Source organism: Equus przewalskii, chromosome 22, assembly GCF_037783145.1.
Source record: "Equus przewalskii isolate Varuska chromosome 22, EquPr2, whole genome shotgun sequence".
NCBI lineage: Eukaryota > Metazoa > Chordata > Mammalia > Perissodactyla > Equidae > Equus > Equus przewalskii.
In genome coordinates, this window is record NC_091852.1 from 3,920,722 (window position 1) to 3,935,490 (window position 14,769).

The 14,769-nt window shown below is 41.6% G+C and overlaps 1 long non-coding RNA gene across 1 annotated transcript in view; it reads right to left on the reverse strand.

Annotated features, from left to right (window-relative positions):
• The window catches only part of LOC139078593 (uncharacterized), a 37,543-nt gene that overhangs the window by 11,607 nt on the left and 11,167 nt on the right, over positions 1-14,769 (reverse strand). The window contains exons 2-3 of the long non-coding RNA XR_011531610.1: positions 5,239-5,417; positions 3,520-3,714 (exon numbers count right to left, since the gene is read on the reverse strand). This is a non-coding gene — a long non-coding RNA (uncharacterized lncRNA). The remainder of the gene's footprint in view (positions 1-3,519; positions 3,715-5,238; positions 5,418-14,769) is intronic.

Consider the following 14,769-nt stretch of genomic DNA (forward strand, 5'->3'; position numbering starts at 1 on the left):
GAAATTATGAAGAAGCAGAGAGAGACAGCTCATCTCAAAAAAAAAGTAGAAGCCCACAACTAATATCATCCTTAATAATGAAACACTGAAAGTTTTCCTCGTAATATTAGTAACAAGAGAAGGATGTCTATTGTTGCTACTTCTGTTCAGCACCGTAATGGAGGTTCTCACCAGGAAAGGAAAAGAAATGAGGCATCCACACTGGAGAAAAAGAAGTAAAACTCTCTATTCTCATGTGACATAATCTTGCATATAGAAAAACCTAAGGAACATACAAAAAAAATATTAAAACTAATACACAAGTTCAGCAAAGTAGCAGAAAACAAGATCAATACAGAAAAATCAATTGTATTCCTACACACTATCAATGAACAATCTGGAAATGAACTTCCATTTACAATAGCATCAAAATGAATAGAATACTTAGGAATAAATTTAACAAAAGAAGTGCAAGACTTGTACACTGAAAACAATATTGTTGAAAGGAATCAAAAAGAAGACCTAAATAAATGAAAGACATTGCAAACACTTAATATTATGATAGTAATATACCCCAAATTGATCTAGAAATTCAATGCAATCAATCCTTATCAAAATTCCAGGTGGCTTCTTTGCAGAAATTGACCAGCAGATTTAAAAATTCATATGGAATTGCAAGAGACCCAGAATAGCCAAAACAATCTTTAAAAAGAACAAAGTTGGAGGAATGACATTTCCTAATTTCAAAACTTACTACAAAGCAACTATAATCAAGACGGGGTCAAACTGGCATAGGAATAGATACATGGATCAATGGAATAGAATTGAGAGTCCGGATACGCACCTTCACATTTATGATCAATGGGTTTTCTACAAGAGCACCAAGACAATGGGGAAAACCTGTCTCTTCAACAAATGGTACTGAGACAACTGAGTATACACACGTAAAAGTATGAGGTTGGATCCTTACCTCACATGATATACAAAAATGAACTCAAAATGGATCATAGAATTACATGCAAGAGCTAAAACCATAAGATGGAAGAAAACATAGGAATAAATCTTCATGACCTTGGATTAGGCAATGGTTTCTTAGATAGGACACCAAAAGCACATGTGACAATGAAAAAGTAGATAAATTACACTTCACAAAAATTTAAAAATCTTTTTGTGCTTCAAAGGATATCATTGAGAAAACAAAAAGACAAATGATGGGATAGGGTAAAATATTTGCAAATCATATATATGATAAATATATGTCTCTAGGATATATAAAGAATTTTACAACTCAATAATAAAAAGTCAAATAACTCAATTAAAAGTGAGCAAAAGATCTGAATAGATATTTCCCCAAGAAACATGTACAAATAGCCAATAAGCACACGAAAAGATGGTCAAAATCACTAGTCACTAGGGAAATGCAAATCAAAACCACAATGGGATGGCTAAAATAAAAAGGACAATCACAAGTGTTGGCAAGGATGTGGAGAACTAGGAACCCTCATACACCGTTGGTGGGAGTGTAGTAGGGTGCAGTCACTTTGGAAGACAGTCTAGCAGTTCCTCAGAAAGTTAAACATAGACTTGAATAAGTCCCAAAATTTCCACTCCTAGGTATGCATCCAAGAGAAATGAAAGCATATGTCCACCCAAAAACTTGCACACACAGAATGTGTACATAGAAGAATTATTCATAATAGCCAAAAAGTGGAAACAACTCAAATGCCCATCACTGACCAATGGACAAACAAAATATGGTATATCCATACAAGGGAACATTATTCAGCCACAAAAAGGAACAAAGTACTGATACATGCTACAACATGGATGCACCTTGAAAACACACTAAGCGAAATAAGCCAGTCATAAAAAACCACATGGTGTATGATTCCATTTATATGAAGAACCTCAGAACAGGCAAATCTAAAGAGGCATTCCGTTCAGAAACGAGACTCATGGTTGCCGGGGCTGAGGGGAAGTGGAGGATGAGAACTCACCACTGACGGGTACGGCTTTCTTTCTGAAGTGACGAAATATTCTGAAGTTAGATAGTAGTGACAGGTGTATAAATCTGCAAATGTGCTAAAAAGCCACCTATCGTACCCTTCAAAAGAGTGGATTTTATGGTATGTGAATTGGGCCTAATAAAAATCAGCAGCAGAAGGCCACCGTTCCTGGTGAAAGGGAAGTGAAGGGGCATGCAGTCCTCGTGCGTGGGCCCCCTCCCTGCACCAGGTCCGGCGGGTTCCCACTCCTCAGACATCGAGAGACTGCATGGCGAGTCCCTTCCATAAAGCCCCTCTGTTCAGATGGGCTTCTGTCTCTTACCCCCAGACCATTTCTGACCAATGCACGCACTGTTTCTGACTTGCTCTGTGGCCGTGTTGCTCCTCACGCCGGGGAGGCCCAGGTCACGGGGCTCAGGCTTTGGCTTGATAAAGAAGCAGCCAAGTCCCCATCCTTGCAGACCCAGGCGGGCTTGTGGATATGGTGCAGAGACCGCAGGAGAGACACGACTGAGTCCAAAAGGATGTTATCAAGCCTTCCCTGAACATCAGCAGCTTTCAAAAAACGGATGCTCACTTGAAGGCTTTCTCGCATCTACGGGGTAAAATACAAATTGGTGCTACAGATTCCCGATCCGTTTTGCCTTGAAATCCGACGTCCTCTGTCTTTGGTGTTGGGTCCAACCACGAATCATCTCGGTGAACATCTGTCTGATTTCCCGCTATCCAGCAGGACTCACTTGAGTATGAATACGTAGTCTTGTTGCATGTGACCTCCTCAGGAAGAAACCATTATTTGAAGATGTACCGTGTGACTCGGGACAAGGCTCTTTAAAAGCTAATTTAAAATGTTTGGCTTGCAGAAGTAACCTGTAAAGCAAACCCTGAAAAAATACCCCATTTCCTCAAGACCCTCTTGTTGACCTTATTTAGTTCAGCATGTCTTTTGTGTTTTGGGAGAAAATCGACTTTATGCTAAAGACAAATCATTTTGCAAATTATGCCTTGATTGTAGGAGACAATGCCTAGTTTTAGGGAGGGGGCTTGTTTTATTCAGACATATTCAATTTAATTAAAATATGAATGCATAGCAGCAGGGAAAAAACCCAAAGCTCCTTTTCCTTTTATTTTTCTTTTATGTGATGAGCTAATCATTCAAAATCTTACTAATATGACGTGCAGCACAGAGGATGAATTTACAAGCACCCCTTAGGGATGAACATGCCTGTATGTAAGACATGCCTCCCACCCGCAGCCCCAGCCCCAGCTTGTCCACCCGCATTCAGGAGTTGCCCCTCTTAGAATTTACCGTTCCCCACGCTGAGTCAGACACCGCTGAAATCCCCTATGAACAGCTGTGCAGTATCTCTTTTGGTACTTCTCATACTGTGTTGTAACTCATGAGAATGTAAGCTCCATGAAGGCAGAAAGTATCCCTTTTCCTCCTCTGTGATCCCAACAAGGAACATGGTTTGTGACACAGGGAGGCATTCCACGCACGGCTGTTCAATGAATGCATACATGAAGGACTTACCTTCAAGAAGATTTTCTCTCTGCTACTCCCCAGAAAGGTTTTATTATAGGGCTTTCAGGTGATCTATTTCCTGCTACTCGTGTGCCCCACATGCATGGTGAGATCGGATCATATGTTCTTCACAATGAAGAGCAGCAATCCCAAAGAACAGTGCATGTTCTGCAGCTGGTCCACAAGAGATCATTGACTGGTCAGCTGCAAAATAGGAAAATAAGGGCATGAGTTGAGTTTTTCATCTTTTTTTTGTTTTTTGGTGAGGAAGATTTGCCCTGAGCTAACATCTGTTGCTAATCTTCCACTTTTTTTTTGTTTGAGGAAGATTAGCCCCAAGCTAACATCTCTGCCCATCCTCCTCTGTTTTGTATGTGGGTTGCTGCCACAGCATGGCTGACTAGCAGTGTATGTCTGCTCCCGGGATCCCAATCAATGAACCTAGGCTGTGGAAGCAGAGTGAGCCAAACTCAACCACTCCGCCATGGAGCCAGCCCCCATGGGTTGAGTTTTCATGGAGCTAAACTGACACTTTTTTTTCTAAGATAAGGTGAGACACACACACACAATATAGGTGATATGTATATAACAATACAGGCCATTGATACACACTATATATTTATATGTAATATTAATGTGTATTGATGTTAACATATATTAATATCCTATCTTGTTCAGAGTAATGGCCAACTACTTTTTGTGCCAAGAAAGGCCCCATATTCAATGCCTTGAGGAGAGAAGCTTATTCGTCGCCCACATAATTATCCCGTGGTGAGTAGACCAGGTCAGTGGGGCCGCTCTTCTCCATGCCGTCGTTCAGGAATCCTGGTTCATCTCACCATCTCACCCCCTTGGGCGGGATGTCCTGTCTACATGGTCAAACCTGGGTTATGGAAACACCAAAGGAGAGAACTCCAGGGCAGGCCGTCAGTCCTTCAGGTTGGAGACGACTCAGAAGCTGCACTCTCCTCTTTACGGCCGTTAGCCCGGACTTGGTACCGGAACCACCGCCAGCTGCACAAGAGGCTGGGAACACGCGCTCACTCTCTGCAGCTTTGCAACCGGCTTAAACTTTGCTGCTGTGGAGGAAGGAAATGACCCACCATGGGTGACAATCAGCAGTCTCTGCTGTGAGGGCAAGTACAAATCTAAGAAGTAGTTGAATTTCCCCTGGTGCCAAAGGGAAAGAGAGCTCCCACCATCCCTTTTTCTTAGAGCGTTCCCTCTAGGAAACCTGTAACTGTAAGTCCTGTCTCCGTGTCTTTGAGATGGATGCAAATCTTTTTAAAAGCTGCATAGGCCCTATGCCAGTTTTCCATCACAGGAGCGTCTTTCCTGGGGGCCTTGGAGCCATCTGTTTGGAATGCGAACATCAAGGAGGAGGGCAGCCTGTCTTCTGTCTTCTGTCTCTGTGGGAGTCAGCCTTGGTGCTGACTCCAAATTGTAACCTCCTGCTTGTCAGAAAGATCTGAGAACTTTAATCTTTCCTTGGCGAGAGACAGTTCACACGTATGTAATGGACTGTATCTGCCTGGCTGTGTAGAAGGGTGGGCTTTCTTTCTGTCTTTGCCAGCTCTTTAATGGGCTGCCTGTAATACTCCGCAGTCTGGTTTCATCCTTGTTCAATAGTAAAACGGTTTTATTCTTTTTTTAATAACTTGTAGAGAGGATTTTTCTAAGTTGGCAGGAGATCTTATTTTTAATTATTTCCCCAACTCCACTACATACCCTTATCTGGTAAAATAAAAGTTCTCAATCCTGGTCAGTTCTTCAAACCACACCGGCCTTTGACTCCCGAAGCCCGGAAACCCTTCATGGAGGTTAGGTCCAAGTTTTCCTTGACTCGGTGCTGTTGGGGAGGAAAAATGCCTTTTCCTCCTAACCTTCTAAGTTCTCAGCTGGTCACCCTGTAACAAAAGACATATTAACAAGAGAAAAGCGTGCAAATTTATTTAACATAAGTTTTACATGACATGGGAGTCTTCATGAGTAAGCAAAGACCTGAAGAAGCGGTTAGGCCTGAGTGTTTCTAGGCTAGGTTTGCCAAGAGTGGAGGGTGGTGGGAAAACATGACAGCACAAAGGGACACGAGGTGAGTGCAGTGAACTGGGGAAACAGCCAGGCCTGTGGTTCAGCTCCTCCCAGGGTCCCTCCGTCTGTGGGGGAAGGGTGCCCCTCTCCTCCAGGAATAGGGAGGGCACATCTCACATGAAAGTTTTATGACCTGCTTCAGGTGAAGGCCAGAAAATTCTTCCTGCACACGCTGTCTCTCAAATTCCTTCAGCTTGAAATATTCAGTAAGCCAAGGTGCCATAGTTTGGAGGAGCAGGTCTTGAACCCCGGCAGTGCGGAATTCTATATATGTGAATATATTTTGCATGTGTGTGTACATATATTATCTGTATCTCCAATCCAGCCCCACAGCTACTCCTGTCTGTTCTTCAGCAGCTCCCCCAGGTCCTAGCTCTGGTCATCTTTAGCTTCTTTCCCATTTCCAGATTCCATTCCTGCCATCCCAGAACCTTAGTCTTTGCAGGCCCAGCCAAGGCTCTGAAAATGCCAGGAGAGCAGCTGGCCTCTGGGCACATCCCCAGGCCTTATATGCAAGAAATACACACTTGCGTGTAATAACAATAAACTCATCATTACACGATTATAGTATTTTATTACATAACCTATGACTCTGGGGGAGGGGAAGTGCCCCCCTTCCCCTCTTGGTTCTTAAGACTGGTTGAACAATTAAAATGACATAAGCCAGGTTAACAGGAAAAAAATCAAACAAAGTTTAATATGTGCACACAGGGAAGTCACATACGCATGAAAAATTCCATAGGCGGTCAGGCAGAATCAGACACTTATGTCATTCTGGACTAAGGGCAGGGGGCAGGATCTGGGCCTTCAAAGAGAAAGGAGGCAATCCACAGGAAGAGGAAAAGAGTGAAAGTTTCATAAACAAGTGTTTGTTGGGCCATCTACGGACAATGGGACACGGACGGGACATTGCTCAGAGGCCTTGCCAGCCCTCCCTGTCCACCACCCCCAGCTCACGTTACACCACAGCCACCTGTGGGAGCTCCTTCCTGGGACAGGCCTTCAATCTCAAATTCTCTGAAGCAGTTAGGAGAAAGGTCAAAGTTCCTTCCCGAGTCCTTTGTTCTTAAAAATCATCAGCCCAAAATAATCCTCAAGTCAAGAGACATACTGTAGGGTAGCAAATTCTGCTCTCCTGCAACAGACACCATTTATGGCACTGGTGACACAGCAAGAATATCAACTCAGAGCTAGGCGTAATAAGTAGTTGACATTGCTCCTCTAAGAGAGTCTTGCAACCACGAAGATTAATTGTGTTGAGGTTCCAAGGTTTGCCGGGGGTACAAGAGGTTTAAGACACCCTGGTCTGGGGCTTCCTGTGGGGTGGGGTACTTTACCCTAGACCTTCCGACATTGCTGCCACCCCCTCGAGCCTGTCTCCCATGAGGCGACCCTGAAGCGGCCCTCAGTCAGTGCTCTCTTCTTGCCGAAACCTGTGTTGCTAGACTTGATCCCAGTAAATGGAATTTGCATCCCAGCTCTGACTGAGGTTTCATTCTCACCCACTCTGCGTTATCAGTGTGGGCCCTAAACGCAGCCACTAGTATCTCTACCAAAGGGAGGCAAGAGGGAGATGTGACACACGGAGGAGAAGGGGCTGTGAAGACGGAGCAGAGAGACATTTGGGGAGGCTGGCTTTGAAGACTGGAATGTGGCCACAAGCCAAGGAACACAGCGGCCCCAGAAGCTGGAAGGAACAAGGAACAGATTCTCCCCTAGGGCCCCAGGAGGGAGCACGGCCCTGCCAGCACCTTCATTTCCACCCAGTGATAGTGATTTTGGACTTTCGGCCTCCAGAACAACGACAGAATAAATTTCTGTTGTTTCAAGCCACTACGTTTGTGATGATTTGATAGAGAAGCCACAGGAAACTAATCAGACTGTCTTAATCGATTTTCTTACAGTCACACAATAAAATACTTTTAAACTCATTACAAACGATCATGGAGAAACACACTTGGTGATGTGAAGATGGTTAATCATATTATTAAACAAAAATGCTGCGCCCACCACTGCAGCGGCCCGGGTTTGCTTCCTGGTCACAGAACCACACCACCCATCTGTCAGCTGCCATGGTGGGGCGGTGTCCCTCATAGAAGAACTAGAAGGACTTACAACCAGGATACACAGCCGTGCACTGGGGCTTTGGGGAGAAAAAAATGCCAGCTACAAAACAGCATAATTAATTTGGGCGCATATACAGTCAATCCCCATTATGTGCAGATTCTATATTTGTGGATTTGCCTACTTGCTAAAATTTATTTGTAACCTCAACATCAACACCCATGTCATTTCACAGTCATTTGCAACATACATAGAGATGCCAAAAATTGAAGTGGCCGGATGTGCATGTTCCCAGCTGAGACCAGACAAGGAAATGCTCTGCCTTCCTGTGTCAGCTCTCATGCTGTAACCAAATGTCCTTTTTGCAGTCTATTTAGGGCCACATTTTTCACATTTCTGTGCTCTTTGTTGGTGATTTCACTGTTTAAAATGACTCCAAAGTATGGTATTGAAGTGCTGTCTAACGTTGCTAAGTGCAAGAAGGCTGCGATGTGTCTTACGGAGAAAATACATGTGTTAGATAAGCATTGATCAAGCATGAGTTACAATGCTGCTGGCCACGAGTTCAATGTTAGTGAATCAACAATATATATTAGATAAGTGGTCATTAAACAGAAACACACATAAAACATGGCTACGTATTGACCAGTTGACGAAAATGTTATGCTCAAAGCCTCATAGGAGCCTATCCCTATCTTTCCTCTAGGAGTAACGTTCAGTATTCTGTAATTCAGTGTTTGTGCTGCCTTCATAGACCATAGCCACTGTGAATAATGAGAATCAACAGTACATCCATTTCAGTGAATTTTACGTGATGCACACCTATATGCAAATGCATACAAAAATCTGAAAGAATATGCACAGGCACACAGTCATTATTTCTAGGTAATGAATAGAATTATGGTCATTTAAATTTTCTTGTTTTTGCCAACCTGCATTTTCTAGTTTTTTCATGATAACTGTATTACTTGAATCACAAATATTAAAACAGACTCAGCGCAACTTCACACAGAAAATGTCTTCAACATCTTCTAGTATTTGATTGTTTTCATTGTATAATAAAGCATGAAAGAACAAAGAAGTGAGGTTTCTTGTTTTTTAAAAGCCAGAATATGAATTTCCAGGGTAGTAGGCTGCTCCCAGACTTTAACCCACTTCATTGCTACTTCCTTTTACCTTCACCCCAGATCTTCATTGTATGAGCATATCTGGAAGTTTATCATTAACCACTTATGCTGATTACGACTGAACTTGTGATTAAAACCCAAACCACATCCTTCAGTGAGTGAATGGATAAATAAACTGCGATACAACCAGAAAAAGGAATATTATTCAAAGATAAAAAGACACAAGCTATCAAGCCACGAAAAGACATGGAGGAAACTTAAACACATATTGCTAAGTAAAATAAACAGTCTGAAAAGGCTACATACTATATGATTCCACTACTATAGGACATTCTGGAAAAAACAAAACTATGGAGACAGTGAAAAAAATCAGTGGTTGCCAGGGGCTGGGAGGGAGGGGGGGAGGGACAGGCAGAGCATGGAGCATTTTAGGGCAGTGAAACTGTTCTGGATGAGACTACAACGATGCATAACATGCCATTATACGTTTTTCAAAACCCATAGAATATACAATACCAACAGTGAACTCTAATGTAAACTATGAACTTTAGTTAATAGTAACGTATCGATGTTGGTTCATCAATTTTAACAAATGCACCGCACTAATGCAAGATGTTAATAACAGGCGAGAGTGGAAGAGGAGAGGGTTATGGGAACATTTTGTACTTTCCAGTCAATTTTTCTGTAAACCTAAAACTGCTAAAAAAATAGTCTACTAAAAACAAAACCCTCATTCAGTTTCTTTTGGAAATTGTAAGGAAACGTGTTGGTTTGCACAAAACCAAAAGGTAGCCATGACTTTTATCCCATCAGAAGACTTGGCTACTGAGTTTCCCAGCTGAGGACAGCAACACAAACTTCACAATACTTTTCCTCTGTCTGATGGCCAATTCCTTTCTCAGATTGAATATTAGACGCAAGACCTTCCTTTGTTGTTTTATTCCACATTTATGAGATTTTAAGAATATTTCGTATTTTTCCTTTGTGTTTCTTAAAATTAGCATGACTTTGTTTGCCTCAAATAGCCTTCCCATCTTTAATTCTTTTTTTTCTAGCTAAGATCTCATTACGGTTGCTTCTGAATTATTATTTTTTTTAAAGATTGGCACCTGAGCTAACATCTGTTGCCAATCTTCTTTTTTTCCTTCTTCTTCCTCTCCCCACAGCCCCCCAGTACATAGTTGTATATTCTAGTTGTGAGTGCCTCTGGTTGTGCTACGTGGGACGCCGCCTCAGTGTGGCCTGATGAGCGGTGCCAGGTCTGCGCTCAGGATCCAAACTTATGAAACCCTGGGCCGCCGAAGCTGAGGGCACAAACTTAACCAATGGGCCGCAGGGTGGGCCCCTTGATTTTTTTTTCCTATCATCCAAAAGGCATTTTTGCCTTTTCATCCAGTTACGGTTTACAGATATTTATAATATTGTAAGTGGACATATGGTGGGGGGGGTTAAAATTTTACTGCACCAGTGAACATTCTAACATTACCGCAAATGAAAAATAGAAAAAATCCTGAGACTCTCAGGGAAAAACCTTCCCATTTTCGTTTTTCTATGTTACTTTTTATATATTGTAATCATTGCATAAATACAATGTTGCATTTTCCTTATAATAATTTGTACTCATTTTCATGTTTTTATATAGTTTTGACAATTAAAATTTTAAAGGAAACATATTTCAAGTTAAAATAACACAATTAATTATTACTAGAAATGGGTTGTTTTTAATTTTTATATTATAAATAAAAAGTATAAAAGTGTTTGTGATGCAGCTTCTGATTTTTTTTAAATGATATTACTTTAGAATAAATGTCTAAAAGGATCACTGACTTTTTAAATTTTCCTGATACTGCAGTCCAAAAATTCATTTATACCCAGAACTACATTTTATCTTGAGGCATATTTTTCTTCAATACATTGTGGACTTTATGTCTCTCATTAGATAAAATTGAAAAATGCCTCACATCAAAAAACTACTGAGATATATCAATGATTCAAGGGTAAAAACAAAAATCCAAAAAGGAATAAAAGTAAACATTGAAGAACATATTAATAATCATGGAGAGGAAGACCTTTTTAAGCCTGAGGCAAATAAATAAATAAAACAATTGATAAATTTGAATCACTGAAAATTAAAATCCTCTGCAGAGCTAAGGAAAAAATGCAAGCTGAGAAAATATATTTGCAACACACATAACAGTCAATATCCTAATTTCTTTAGTACAAAGAGTACTCATAAAGCAATGTAAAAGGACAAATAGCCCCATAGGAAAATGGGCAAAAGATCAGAAAAGATAAGAATAAAAGTGATCAATAAACATATAAAAATGTTCTCACAACACATAAAAACTCATAACTAAAGGTACTCACAACTCAAAGATCTTTCATAACTAAAGAAATGCAAAGTAAATCAATGAAATTATTTATATTTACCTGACTGACATAGATAAGGTTTGGTCACATTCAGGGTTCCTGTGTAAAATGGTACAGCTTTTTTTTTTTGAGGAAGATTAGCCCTGAGCTAACTACTGCCAATCTTCCTCTTTTTGCTGAAGAAGACTGGCCCTGAGCTAACATCCGCGCCCATCTTCCTCTACTTCATACGTGGGACGCCTACCACAGCATGTCTGCACCTGGGATCCGAACCGATGAACCCTGGGCCACCGAAGTGGAATGTGCACACTTAACTGCTGTGCCACCAGGCTGGCCCCATGGAACAGCTTTTTAGAATGCACGTCTTCTTTGACAAATATCATAGCTTGGATTTCCCACAAAGTTGAAATTTAAACCTATTATGCTAATTACATACATAGAAAACTGCACAGAGAACATCTGGAAGGGCCCAAACCGGAGTTGAGGTGTTTCCCTTTGAGGCTGGCGCACGGCGTGGGGAAGACAGCTGGAAGCTTGACTTCAGCACTCATTGAACCTTTTACAACAACATGAGGTAAATTCACCATTTGAAAGAAAAAGGAATAAAGATTAACACACAACCTCGAAGCCTCGAAAAAACAACTAAACCAAAAATCTTTTATATACAACTTACCAACTTGTGAAGAACACATATTTTGTCAAATATTTGCTCTTAAAAAAAGGGAAGAAACACTCATGTTACCAACAGAATAAAAACAAACACCAATATGGTTATGATCAGCTTCGGTTTCAAGATCCTGCGTTTGAACCCGAACTTTATCACTACAACTCCATGACGTTGGCCAAGTTAGGACATTTCTCTGAGCCATGTGTCAACTACAATAGAGGTTAAATAACAAGGGAAGCCTGAACCGAAACCCTTGCTCTGCCGTTCACCCTCTGTGTGTCCTTGGGTTAGTGACTCAACTTCCCTGTGCCTCAGTTTCCTCATCTGCAAAACGGAAGTTATAGCCTCCTGGGTTTGTGGTGAGGACTGAATGAGATAACACATACAAAGCATTTAGCACAATGCCAATCCCATATTAAGGCCTCAATAAGTGCTGGCCATTATTACCTCCCACGTAGTAACTACAAAAATTTAGATTCTGTGCGTCAAGCACTTTGCACAGTACCTGGCACATCACTCTTGATACCTGTTATTCCCCATCAATTCGAGATTAAGTATATTTTTTTATTGTGGTAAAAAACACGTAACATAAATTTACCACCTTAGCTGTTTTTAAGAGCATAGTTCAGTAATGTTAAGTATATTCACACCGTTGTGAAACAGATCTCCACGTTTCCATTTTGCAAAACTGAAACTCTGTACCCATTAAACAACTCCTTTCTCCCCTCCCCCAGCCCTGATAGCCACCCCTGTACTTTGTTTCTACGAATTTGATTACTTTAGATGCCTCATAATAAGTGGAATCACATGGTATTTGTCTTTCTGTGATTGGTTTATTTCGCCCAGCATAGTGTCCTGAAGATTCGTCCATGTCGTACCCTGTGACAGGATTTCCTTCCTTTTTAAGGCTGAATAGCATCCCCTTGTGTGTATGGACCACGTTTCGTTTATCTATTCATCCAATGGACGGTGCACTTGCTTTCCTGTCTTGGCTATTGTGAATAGCGCTGCTGTGAATACGGGTGTGCAAACACCTCTTCCAGACCCTGCTTTCAATTTTTTGCATATAAACCCAGAAGTGGGATTGCTGGATCATGTGGTAGTCCTATTTTTAATTTTGTGAACCTCCATCCTATTTTTCCTAGCAACTGCACCGTTTTACATTCCCACCAACAGCGCACAAGTGTTCCAACTTTCCCACATCCTCACCAACACGTGTTATTTTCTGTTTTATTAACAGTAGTCATTGTAATGGCTATCAAGTGACATCTCGCTGTGGTTTCGATTAGCATTTCTCTGATGATTAGTGATGTTGAGCATATTTTCATGCACTTATTGGCCACTCAAATATCTTCTTTGGAGAAATAGCTATTCAAGTCCTTTGCCCATTTTTTAATTAGAGTATTTGATTTTTGTTGCTGTATAAGTTCTTTATATAGTCTGGATATTGACCCTTTTTCAGATAGATAATTTGCAAATATTTTCTCCCACTCCACAGGTTGCCTTTTTGCTCTGTTGATTGTACCCTTTGGTGCGTAAAAATTCTTCAGTTGATGTAAGATTAAGCTTTGATGTAGGCGTTGCTGACTGCTGGCTCCTGAAGGACCACCACCAACGAAACCTGTTGATCAAGCAAAATCAGGTCTCTTGCTTGTGGCAGTAGAGGAGACTCCGTGACTGCTGCCATAATCACAGCGGCATCTCAGAATGGGGAGGGCAAGCTTACGGTTCTGGAGATCTGGTTTAAGACCTTCCACGCAGGTGTGGGACTTGGGAGGGCTTGCCAAAGTTCGTTATTTAATACAGTCAGTGAGATTGGAGTTTGGAACTGAGCCTTAGAGAATAATCAGTAGTTTGATAAACCCAGTAGGTCAATCCACTTTTCTGAACAGGGAGCTATTAGCTTGATAAGAGCTTGTGGAGCCTGTCATTCAGGTAAATGGATTTTCAGGAAGTTCGTGAAATAAACCATTAAGTTATTTGCAACTTTATCTTCCTGGGCAAGAATTTCCTGGGAGAATAAAGTCATATTAATATAGACAGTATTTTTAATTAAGCTGTGAGACTGTGGATGGTTTCAAATCAGTGTCCTTTAGTGCCTTTGTCCTTAATAGTTGGCTTTTAAACAAAGCAATCCTTTCTGGAGCTTATGAAAACCAATTAAACTGAGCTGTATATGTGGATGGCATTGAGGACTCACCTGGACTCTCCTGGGGACCACACCAAAACCCAACTAGAGAGATGAAAATGTTCATATATCTCAAGAAAAACTTGTGTATGTGCCCAGAAATGATTTGTCTGTGGTATTTAATAAAAACCTGTGTGTGTGCCCAGAAATGATTTGTCTGTGGTATTTAATAAAGCTAGCAGCTCAAGTGATAAGACACTGGTTGTGGTTTATTAAAGCACAGATGCCACACACCTTTGAGACAAGTGTCCCTGGGAACTTTCCTCCCGTTTCTGCCTCAGGCGCAACGCTAGCACTGAGCTGTCTCCCTGGATCTAAAGCCAGGTTTGGGGACCACGTGGCCAGGACAGACCATCTAGTGCGCTGCCGCAGCAATGCTTGAAAAGACACCCTTGAGGTCTCAAAACAGCTACATTTATATGCCTTGCTCACAGCTCTTTGTTATTGCCGCTTCCTTGTCGTCCTCCCTCTCTGGCGAACCTACGAAGACAGTTTCTGCTCAAGCCATCCTTGCAGCTGGCCTTGGTCTGTGAGATTCTGATGTTTTGCCCAGACGCTCCTTCTGCAGCGCGCTGAGTCTGCTCTTGCTCACGCAGCAACTTGCCTTATTTTGATGGGTCTCAGCATCCCTGGGTCTTTGCTGTTTTCTTCTCCATCCAAACACAAAACTGTTTGCTCCTTCTCTTGGTTTCATTTCTCGTCACTTGTCCAGTTTTCTCCTCTGCCCTCTTTATGGAGTGCCCCCACCACCC